The following is a 12,107-nucleotide window of genomic DNA, read 5'->3' on the forward strand; positions in this document are numbered from 1 at the left end:
TTGTTCAACCCCAAAGATTTTTGTATTTAGAAAGAAGCATTCTAGGAGTTACCAAATATTTGGACCACATCATCCCAAATATTTGGGGTGATGTGGTCCACTCACATTATGCAATATTCACCAGGGTGAGATAAAATTCTGTCTGTTTTGATTATGAGAGGTTTTTTAAATGGTTCCATCCTCTTAGTTTGCTATGGTCTTATGGTCGAGTGCAGGGATGACTAGAAATCAATCCCAGACAGAAAAGGCCAACTCAGGCAGTTAACTTAGATAAGGCTAACCACCTGGGTACCAGTCATCACTGGTATTTTATTTTCAATTAGTCTTTTTGGTTGTTCAGCTGCATGGAATTGGTAAAAAAGGATAGTCTTTAGCTATATAATGATATAAAAGAGCTGAAGCCTTTGTTTTCTATTTCTCATACTATCCATCTATCTTTTCTTTCTCCTAATAATATTGGCTTGAACCCCCTATACTATACTAACTGCCCTAAGCTAAGCCTATGATGAACATTCTTTTACTTTTTCACCTGTGGCACAATTGGAAGAAAAGCGAAACATTGCTTCTTCAGTTGGAAGGATCTGCATTCAATTCTTGTTATGATGAGAGGAATATTTATATGAGCTTCTCCAAATGAAAGTGAGTTAGCCAATTTAATGCAGAAGTAGCAGGGGTTTTTCATTCTGCATACAGGCAAACTGGCCATGAGAACACATGCTGTTTACTGACAAAAAGTACTGTTATTGGGGATGATAAGTGGTAGATGGCACTGATAGTAGTAGCATCATTTTGTGTAGTTGGAGAATTGAATAGTAGGGGAGGCAGTGAGATGTGTAGAGTACGATGAGTCCTTGGAGGTGTCATATAATAATAATAAAGGTTGAAACTGGTCTAGGTAGCAACTCTTTCCATAATGCATAACAACATACATGTCCAAAGAAGTGTGCTCTGCAATGTCCAAGCATCTATCTTTTTATAGAAGAGAGCACGATAAGCATCTTGGGGAAATTCCCATAAGTAGCTTAGTTGTGGGGAAACCTCACATGCCAACTTTGTTGGGTTACATTTGGTAAACGATTAATACAATTTTTTGCAAGCATAACAGTAGATGAATGGATTGACTTGTGAATGTGAGGGTGTTAAGGATTTTAAGATTCAATGAGTCTGCAGACTCCATGGAGACTGGTGTAATGATGATAATAATAATAATAATAATAATGTGTCAAACAACGTACAGACCCAGTCACTTATCTTAAGGCAAAACAAATACAGAATAATGGGCTAGAAGTGTTAATGCTAATAACTCCAAGGTAGGTAGAGCTGCAAAGGAATATTTTGGTGTTAATGGTCTCCTAATAAAGAATTTTAACGCAAAGGTTGGTCGATTGGTAGAGCCTCTGCGCTACTAATGGCTCATGCAAAAAGTTAAGCAAGTTAGGGTCTCAATCGTTCGATGCTGTTGGCACACTCTCCCTCGATTAGTCTTTTAACTCCCTGGAGGTGTCACATAATAATAATAATAATAATACAGTGTATATAACTATGTTTTTTCTTATTTCTTCTTATTATTATTACCACCCCAAGACCTCATAGAGTCAAACTCATCTGGGAGGTCCTTTTATTTGAAGCAGAACTATGTACTGATATCGTAATGCAAATATAATGTTAAAAGTACGCGCTTTTTTATGATTACTTACAATTAAATATTATACAAATAACATTTTGTCTAATATTTAATTTGTGTGTGACACTGGGCCTTACCGCGAATAATCTTTATCAACGCGGAAGTCTACCGTTAATAATAATAATTTTGTATAATCTATAAGTGCCCTCTCGATGAGTCGGAGTTACCTTTTATAATAATAATTATAATAAAAAATTTCTCCGGGCAGTTTAAAATGATAAAACTAAAGGGCGGAGTTTATTGTTATGACGTCAAAACCGAGAGTGACATACGAAAAGCGCAAAAATTGAAAGTAAAACAAATGCTTGCAAAAATGAAGTCTAATGTATATTAATACAGATGTATTCTTAATAGAATGAACAGATTTTTTTCATTTGTATACCAATGTCCAAGCATCTATCTTTTTATAGAAGAGAGCACGATAAGCATCTCGGGAAATTCCCGTAATTACTGATTTGCGACGGGGGAAATCTCGAAGAATTATGTTGTTTCTTTGACATGTAACTATGACGAGCATCATACTCACGTAAGTGCCAAATGAAATTTACTTCGATTATAATGCATCTATTTTGATAGTCATATGACACCTAACAGTCACATAATTTTTGTATATGTGCTCGCCCGTGCCCACTCTTGTACGTTGACATGCATAGAAAAATTAACATCTATCTATATATATGAGTCTTAATAGAACATTTTGCACTGATACCAAAATTTGTTTACAATTTGAATATTTTACCACGTGTTTATTCCCCTCCGCAGTCCAAATGAACTTGTAACGAATACAACGTTTTCAGCGTAAGATATTTATGTGTGTGTGTGTATATATATATATATATACATACATACACACTGATACAGAAAAGTTTCAAAAACTAATTGCCCGATAGAAAATAAGCGAATTTATTCCAATGCTTAATCTGATTATTAGCCGGTAATTTTTATGTATTAATATGTATTATTTTACAGTCTGTCTTAAAAGTCCCTTTACTCACTAAATTAGGTAACATACATTTTATTTATTTTTATGTGTATGCCATCGTAAAGGATCTAAACTTATAGTACATGAATATCATAGGCAGGCAAAGGTTTTTTTTTTTAGCATTTATTTATTATTATTATTTATTTATCCTTTGCATAGTCCAGAAACCCTGCTGTAACGACCTACCATGAATTTTTTCAACATACTTAATGTCTCTAGTAAGCAGGGGTATAAACTGACGATGAAATTCATCTTCCAGCTAAAGATATGGGAACTGTTTTATTTAGCTTTTTAGTTATTTTATTTAGACTATTTAACTTAAGAATGTGAATATTTTATCAGGAGTTGGGGAAATGATCATGCCATACTGACCTGGGAAGTAGTTAACAATGTGTATGTTCCAATTAGAACAGGTTACATGATGAACTACAAAGCTGGAAATTATGACCAGCTCACAAGAATACTATCTTTGGTCCCATGGTATCAGTTGCTGAATAGGAAAGATATCATGGGCAGCTTTGTAAAGGTGTTTAAATGAGGTAGTATCTGAATGTGGTCTAGAGTTGGAAGAAGAAGAAATAAGGTGGGAGTGAAATGGATGTGCAGCTGCATTAAGCAAGAGGTCCATAAGAAGAACATGAGGTGGAAGGAATATCATGGAAATAAGAGAGAGGAATTCTGGAATATATTAAAGCACATGCCAGAAAAGTTACAACTATTGTGCACAAAGCTAAATTGTATGAAAAGAAATTGGCCATACAGGCTAAAGGCAATCCAAAAGAATTTAGCTGTTTTTTTACAGTACACTTGTGTCAGAAGCAGATGAGATTGTTCAAACAATATTTCCCTGTTGTTTAAGCAATTCAGTAGTGGTTGTTATTGAAACAATTAAACAATGCTCACAACAATCACCTCCTTAAGATCTGTCAACCAGATGTAATGCAGTTCTACTACATTGTAGAGGAGATAGCAATGTATGGGAATGAGGATGAAAAGCTGTTTGCATAACTGATAAGAACTCAGCAATAGGGACAGATGGGATATCAGTATGTATGCTAAAAGAATGTTGAGCCAAATTGGCTAGGCCCCTCACATATTTGTAAAACTTGAGTCTCGGCTAACAAAAGATACCATAGGAATGGAAAGAATGTGTGATAGTTTTGTTGTACAAGAGTGGTGCTAAACACAGTTTGTCTAACTACCATCCTTTCTGGAATAGTGGAGAAGATTTTAGAGAAGTTACTGAGAGCTCACATATACAAATGGTTTGACAGACAATGCTCAAACGACATTGTAAGCCCATACTGTTCCATGTAAGGAACAGCATTGGTTTACTAAAGCAAGGCCATGTTCTAGTAATTTGCTCATATTTTATAACAATGTTACTGCTGAGTTGGATAAAGGGAATGGAGACACTGTGATACCATCAGACTTTGCTAAGGCATTTGATAAAAATATCACATGAAAGGCTGTTGCATAAACTAGAAAATATGGGATTGGAATATAAACTCTTGACTTGGATTAGTGGATGGTTTACAGACAGGTATCAGAAAGTAGTAAACAGTATGCATCAATCTGTCAGATTTACAATGACTGACCAGTGTTTTATTCCAATGATCAGTCCATGGACCATTTTGTTCATTATATACATTAATGATATTAAGTATCTGACAGGAGATGCCAAGATAAGGCAATCAGAGATGCCACTGATATCCAGTACTTACAGAATGATTTGAATGGGCTGGAAATGTAAATATAATGATTGTCAGTTCAGTTCATTTCATTTCAAGTGTAGCACTTTAGTATACTTGATATTTCCAATGCCATATTACATTGACAGTATTATGCTACAAGAAACTGGTGAATCTTGGAGTTATTTAGGAGAATTTGAAGTTTGAAGGTCACATAGCAAAAATTGCAAATAGAACTGAGGATAACTATGATGATGTTGAAACAAATATTAACATGTAGCGATAAAGAATCATTTTGCCTTTTTACAAGGCCTTGATGCGATGCAACCACAGCTGTACACAAATTTGGTCTCCTAAGTTTGGAGACAATAAAGAAACTGTGAAAAGGGTACAAAGAAGAGTTACAAAGATTATATGGACAGATTGAGAATATGTTGTCTGCAGACTCTGGTAAACAGGAGAAAGATGATTTCATAGATGTCTAGAAACTTTTGGATGAGTGTTATAGGATATCATCTGATGAAATTTTTTGTTATATGGAATTTGGGAAGAGAACACAAAGTCATCCATAGAAATTAAATTTATCTGCATTTAAGAAAGGGGTATGAGCTAGATTTTTCTCTTACGGAGCGGTGAGTTCAACTAGTGTGAATGAGTTCAAGAGAAGAAATGACAGCTGGTGTGGGAGATGTATGCCTTTTCTTGATAAATTTGACTCTCTGGATCACTTGGATTATAATAATAAAAATAAAAACAATCACACAAACATATTTTCCCAGATCTGGATGTGAACCACCTGTAGACTTGGTTGAATTGAAATGAGTAGGTGCATGCTGTCTGTGCTAGTTCATCATTTTGGCAAAATTCTGTCTCCAAGTATTGTTCAAACTGCCAAAAAAGTAAGGATTTCCTTTACTCCAAAAATAAACATTTCTGAAATTATATAATCTAATATCCACTTTGTTTATTTTGAAGTCGAATGTAGAAACTATGAAAGTTTTGTAAGGTAAGTAGACTAGAGAGAGAGCTTGCGGGAATACACTCCCGGGCATTCACAAGTTGCATTAGCGTGGACTTCTTAAAAGACATAGGTGCGCCAAAGCATCATATATTCGCCTTTTATTAGTTCATTTTGATAAGGTTTCACTGGCCTCACAGCTGTTTCGAACTGCTTGGTTCTCTTCAGAGACTAGGGCGGTGCCTATGTCTTTTAAGTAGTCCACACTAAGGCAACTTATGAATGTCGGGGAGTGTATTCCCGCAAGCTCTCTAGTCAACTTACCTAACAAAACTTTCATAGATTCTACATTTGGCTTTAAAATAAACAAATCTGAATTGTATTTTGATGAAAAGCATTAATTTTTGTTAAAAAGTCCAAAAGAACTGTTTTTGTGTCCCTCCAAATTATGAAGAAACTTTGAAACTGGAAAAAGATAATCAACTATAATTAGGGTATCCAGAAATTGTAGTTGATTATCTTTTTCCAGTTTCAAAGTTTCTTTCACACTGGACACTACCTTCATTTCAAATCAACTCACCATATTTCCTAGAAGCTAAGCATAATACATATGCTCAAAAATAGAGTCACCAACATCATCTCAGAAGAAAAAGGTCTTTATGATGAACTTACTCAAATATCGGAGACATTAATAAACAATGGCTATCCAAGGAATTTAATCAACAGGATTTTTCATAGCAATCCCCAACAACAACAACCTACTACCACCCAATACAGATCTTCCATAGTTATTCCTCATGCAGGTACAGTGTCGAAAAAGATCGCAAACCTTCTTAGGTCTTTCAACATCAGAGTTGTGTTCAAACCTGTAAAGACTGTCCACCACTTTTTAAGATTGCCAAAAGACATTAATGCTTTCTTCAAACATGCTGGAGTGTACAACATCCCATGCTCCTGTGGCCTAAACTATATAGGGCAGAAGTCGAGAAGCCTCGAAATCCGAAAAAAAAGAACATATAGGTGATGAACAGAACAGACAATTCTGGTCTAGTCCATCATTTCGCGATTACAGACCACATCATTGAGTGGGATAGGAGCTCCATTCCTTACCTAGAAGAAGACTTCTGTTGTAGAAACTTCAAGGAAGCTGTAGTAGTCCTCTGTTCTGAAGAAAATCTTAACAGGAACCAGGGAATGATAATAGCTGATATATGGAAAACCTTAATATGATCACTCAGTTTGCCAGAATTTCATTTCGCTCATAATTATAGAACGTGCTAACACAACAATGACTAATATAACATATTCCATGCGTGTAATGTTACGCATCTGTTTCAATTTTTTTAATTTATACAATAGTGTTACTCCATTTTCTCTGTACTAGCCACTTTGAGTTTTCTCTTACCGTTATAAGTCCCGAAGAAGCCGAACAGCTCTGTTGGCATTGTATGTTTATAAATCACTGGTCATTAAAAATCATATATTTCATTTTAAATTATCTAATTGAGTAACCAAATATAGTTTAACAATCCCAGAACATTATTTTAATCACTTTCCAGTCATTTGTCATTATGCATCCAGACAGTAATTAACTATTACTATGATTATTAGTATTACTCCATTTTCTCTGTACTAGCCACTTTGAGTTTTCTCTTACTGTTATAAGTCCTGAAGAAGCCGAACAGCTCTGTTCGCGAAACTTGTTGGCATTGTATGTTTATAAATCACTGGTCATTAAAAATCATATATTTCTTTTTTTTTTTTTTTTTTTTATTTATAAATTTTTTTTTAAGTTAAGGGAATTATATTCTTAGCCGAGTAAGAAACAATATGGGATATAATTCCCTTAACTTAAATAAGTTCATGTTGCCGAATTGAAGCCTTTTGCACTTCATATAATTAGTAATCATATATTTCATTTTAAATTATCTAATTGAGTGACCAAATATAGTTTAACAATCCCAGAACATTATTTTAATGACTTTCCAGTTATTTGTCATTATGCATCCAGACAGTAATTAACTTCTCTTCAAGCGTAAAAATTCAGAAATAAAGAATAAAACTGTTTTATTGAATGAGTTGATTTGATCAAATATTGGTAAGACATGGTTGGATAAGGAATAGGAAAAGCAAGAGGGAAAGAAGATGTTGTTAAGGCCAGCATTCAGAAGGCATGCGTGTGTGTAGAAATATTGACATTCATTTTGATTTGAATTATGTGAAATAAAGGTAGGTGGGATGAGATATTAGTTGGATGTCACTAATAGGTGATGACAAAAAAACATATCCCCCAACACATCCCAACTCAACCAGAGTTCAAGATCAGTACTATCAATATTAGAATTACTTAAATAAAGAGCCAACAGGCTTCATTTCGGTGATGTAACATTATTTAAATTAAGGGGATATTAAATCCCACATTGTCCCTTTAATTTCAATAATGTTACATCGCCAAAATGAAGCCTATTGGCTCTTTATTTAAGTAATTTAATGGGTGCACCTGTTTGACAACTCGTATAGCAGAGTGTATAAGTTTTTTTGCTATACCCCTCAGTATTAATTTGGTGTACCTACTCACTCATGAGACCTCAATAAAGGTCGAAATCAGTCTGGGTAGTGACCTTCCACCATAATGTATAACATCATACATCTCCTAGGAGATGTGTTTTTACATTATGGGAAATACTAAGAATAGTGATCAGAGCTTGACCAACCTTTACTACGAGTTGCCCTAGTTTGTACTATGTGCTTTGGTTTATGCTAGTATCCACCGATACTTTTATAATTTACTATATTCGGCATGAAACTCTTTGATTCCGATCTTTGAGTTTCTTATTCGGTTTTGAAACAGTGTGGGATTTAATATCCCCTTAATTTAAATAATATTAAAATGTTGATGCCTGAATGGCAAAGAAACGGAGCTGTCTGAGGAATTGGATAAGTACCAAATCAACATAACAGAGGTGACTGAGTTTCAATCAGCGAAAAGGAGGAGTGGCTATAGTATTCAACACTAAATGGAGATTATTCTTCTTGAATGGCAGGGTAGTGACAATGGACAAAGGGAATTGGACAATGGGACATATTTGTTATGGTCCCACAGAAGGTTCTACTAAGATAGAATTGGAGGAAGTTTTTGAGGGTTTAGAGAAAGCAACTGACACATTGAAAACAGAAAAGTTGGTCTTTGTGGGGGATCTAAATAGCAGAGCAGGAAATGATTATCAGACATACAAAAAATATTTGAGGAAAATTTAGAGCAAAGCTAATAATAATAGTAAATACCTGTTGGATTTCTCAGGATGTACTGGTTATTACTAACACAATGTTCCAACATAAAATGTGCATAAATTCATATGAAGAGAAGAGGCAAGGAATAACAAAAGTCTCATTGACTATGTCATTGTTGATAGTGATGTTTTCTCACTGCTGTACAGAGGATTTGAAATTGGAAGTGATCAACATTTAGTCTGGAACAGGGGTAAAATTGAATTTCATATTGAAAAGAAGAACATGTAACAAAGTTTTAAAGCGAATAAGAGTTGAGCAGCTCTCAGATATGAACTGTAGACTAAAATACACAAACATTATTCAAGAAAAAATGAAAAAATTTGAGAACAGGAACCAAACCTTGTAGATTCAGTGGCAAGCCCTGAAGAAAACACTGATCGATTTAGCCAGAGAAGCATGTGGTGAAGTTGTCTGCAAGCATAGAAAAAGAACTCCATGATGGACACAGAAAGTTAAACAGGCAGTGAAGGAAAAGAAGAAAGCATATCAAATATTCCTGGCTAATAAGTCAACTTGTAGAGAATACAGAGGCAAATGTAAGAAAGCTAAACACTGTGCTAAACTAGAACAAAGTCATGGGAACACTTTGGTAAGAACACAGAAAATAAATATCAGGAAGGTGGCAAAATATTCTGGAGGCTGTTCAAAAAAAAGCTCACAAATGGAGGAAAGAGTGCTGTAAAAGGAATCAGAGATGATAAAGGTGAAAACAGGAGAAAAAGATATCCTTGATGTATGGAATAATTACTTCGAAAAATTGCTAAATGAAACAAACACTGACAGCACAGTGGTAAAAATCACTCAACAGCCATGCATTCGAGAATACATATCCATTGTTACATACCCACCCAAAAAAGAAAATATCATTGGAACTTCCAGAAGGCAAATTGGGAGAAATACAAGGATGAAGTAAGTAAAATGCTGAAAGATCACATATACTATGATGACTTAGACAAAGACTATATAACTTGGAATAATACTATCCTGAATGCAGCAAAGAAAAGTATCCCAAAGGGCTACAGGGGAAAAGTTATTTCAAACTACACAAAGGTTCACCAAGAACTTGCCAGTAAAATAACTAAAAAAAAATGAATTATTTAACATCTTAAAAATTGGAAGCTCTCCAGAAACCAGGATCGAGTACAACAAGATAAATGCTGAAATTAAACAAAAATATAATATATTACAAAGAACTAGGTGGCAAGAATTTTGCCACAACTTAAATCCAAACACTTCATATACCAAACTCTGGAAACTGACTGCTAATTTACAAAGAGACCTACCAAAGGCAAGTGAGACTAACACGCTAAAAGATCCAGATGGAAATATCAAAATTGGAGATAGGGAGATCGCAAATACCTTGGCCTTTCATTTTCAAAATATAAGCAAACTAGAGATAAATACTAGGAAAGACCATCAAATATCAAAACAGGCTCGACAGCAGAAAAATGCTGCAAACTCCCCAAAATATCAAAACAAACTATTCTGGGATCCATTTACAATCTCTGAATTGGGAGATGCCTTGGAGAGACTAGATATAAATAGATCATGTGGACCAGATAACATACAAGGAATTATGATCAAACATCTTCCTTCCCTAGCCCTAGATTGGCTACTTTGCCTATACAACAATAGCCTGAAACAAGGAAAAGTTCCGAAAGACTGGAAGACAGCCACAATCATACCAATCTTAAAGCCTAACAAACCACAAGACCAACCAGGAAGTTATAGACCAATTTCACTGACTTCAATTCCAGGCAAATTAATGGAAAAAATGATACTCCAACGTTTGAATTACTATCTAAACAAAAATAGTATACCCACATTTTCAGGCTGCCTTTAGAAGAAATCACTCAACAACTGATCAACTTTTCTACTTAACCCAGACAATTCAAGATAACTTCCAGACAAAACCTACCAAATCCACCATTGCAGCTTTTAGAGATTTTAGCAATGCCTTTGACAAGGTGTGGAAGCAGAAACTCTTTTCCAAACTTTGTCATATTGGAATAGAAGGGAAAGTTCTTAACTGGATCTATGACTTTCTAAGAAATAGAACAATTCGAGTTAAAATAAATAATACCTTTTCCAAGAAAGTGAAAATAAGACAGGGACTCCCTCAAGGTAGCATTTTGAGCCCACTCCTTTTTTCCATCTACTTAAATGACTTAGATAAAAATATAAATATAGAAACAAAGATAGCTATGTTTGCCGATAATTTGGTCCTATCCTCAGCTCACAACAACCTAGAAACAGCAGAAGTCACTTAAACCCATTGAAAGTTTAGCTACATACTGTGAAAACCAAAAATCAAAATTAACCCTACTAAATCAGAAATCTGTGTTTTTACTATTAATAACCACCTCAGAAAGTGGAGACCAAAGATTAAGCTAAACAGTCAACTAATTACATTTAATGAAAACCCCAAATACCTTGGAGTTACTCTGGATCCATCTGTAAGCTTCAATAAACATATCAACAATGTTGCAGTCAGAGCAAAAAGAAGACTAAATATCATGAAAAGTAACTCAGGTAAAAAGTGGGGAGCCGATGCTGAAACCTTAAAAGTCACATATGCCTCTATTATCCGTCCCATAATGGAATATGCTTTGCCTATCTGGATGCAAACATCACAAACCAGTTTAGACAAGCTTATAAAAATTCAGAAAATTGCAGCTAAAATCATATGTGGACTAAGGAATACAACTCCTGGAAAAATAACAGAATTTGAATCGAATCTTGTTCCTTTAAAAATTAGGTCGCAAGAAAATCTTACCAAACTTGTAGAAAAAAGAGCCAACCTTGCACATCATAGAACAAGTGAACTTTTTAAAAACTGGAAACCAACAAACAGAATAAAGAAAAAATCAACAATGCGTGAAATCATAGATAAATAAAATTTCCTTGGTTTGTCCAAATAAAATAGCCGACTACACAGGATTTCCTCCAAATCAAGACAGGAAGAATATAGTTATCAACTCTGAAATAGGGAAACATGAGAAGAAAAGCCAAGACAACCCTGAAATCTTGAGCCCTTTCAAAAGTAATGGAATATGGACCTGACTCAATAAAGATCTACACAGATGGCTCCAAAAATCCAGAATTAATAGCCATTAACACAGCACTGTGATATTTGGACAAACAAAACCCGAAGGAGTTTATATTTTTCACAGATTCCTTAGCAGCCCTTCAAGCTATTAAGAACTGCTACACTAGCCATCAAGAAATACTTAGAGACATAGCAAAAAACATGAACAAACTACATAAGGATTCCAAAATAATCTTCCAATGGATCCCATCCCATGTGGGATTAAAGGGAAACGAAACTGCAGATGAAGTAGCAAAAATGTCCGCAACATCAAGTGATACCACAGATTTCGATCTTTTTAAAACCACCCAAAAAGAAAACATAAAAAGAACAATTCTTCAGGACATGACTCACCACTGGTACTCAGTAGAAAATCCGGGAGCTAGCATCAACTCCAAGTTTAATCGCAGTGC

General features: G+C 34.8%; 1 protein-coding gene across 1 annotated transcript in view; it reads left to right on the top strand.

The window, feature by feature from the left end:
- Positions 1–2,056: 2,056 nt before the first annotated feature.
- Positions 2,057–12,107, top strand: part of LOC150108083 (protein Gawky-like) — a 328,768-nt gene continuing 318,717 nt past the window's right edge. Inside the window, exon 1 of the mRNA XM_090390597.1 lies at positions 2,057–2,210. The gene's annotated coding sequence lies outside the window, so the exon portion shown is untranslated. The remainder of the gene's footprint in view (positions 2,211–12,107) is intronic.

Source organism: Typopeltis vanoorti, chromosome 3 (assembly GCF_054136105.1).
Source record: "Typopeltis vanoorti isolate ZY-2024b chromosome 3, IOZ_Tvanoo_1.0, whole genome shotgun sequence".
Taxonomy (NCBI): Eukaryota; Metazoa; Arthropoda; class Arachnida; order Uropygi; family Thelyphonidae; genus Typopeltis; species Typopeltis vanoorti.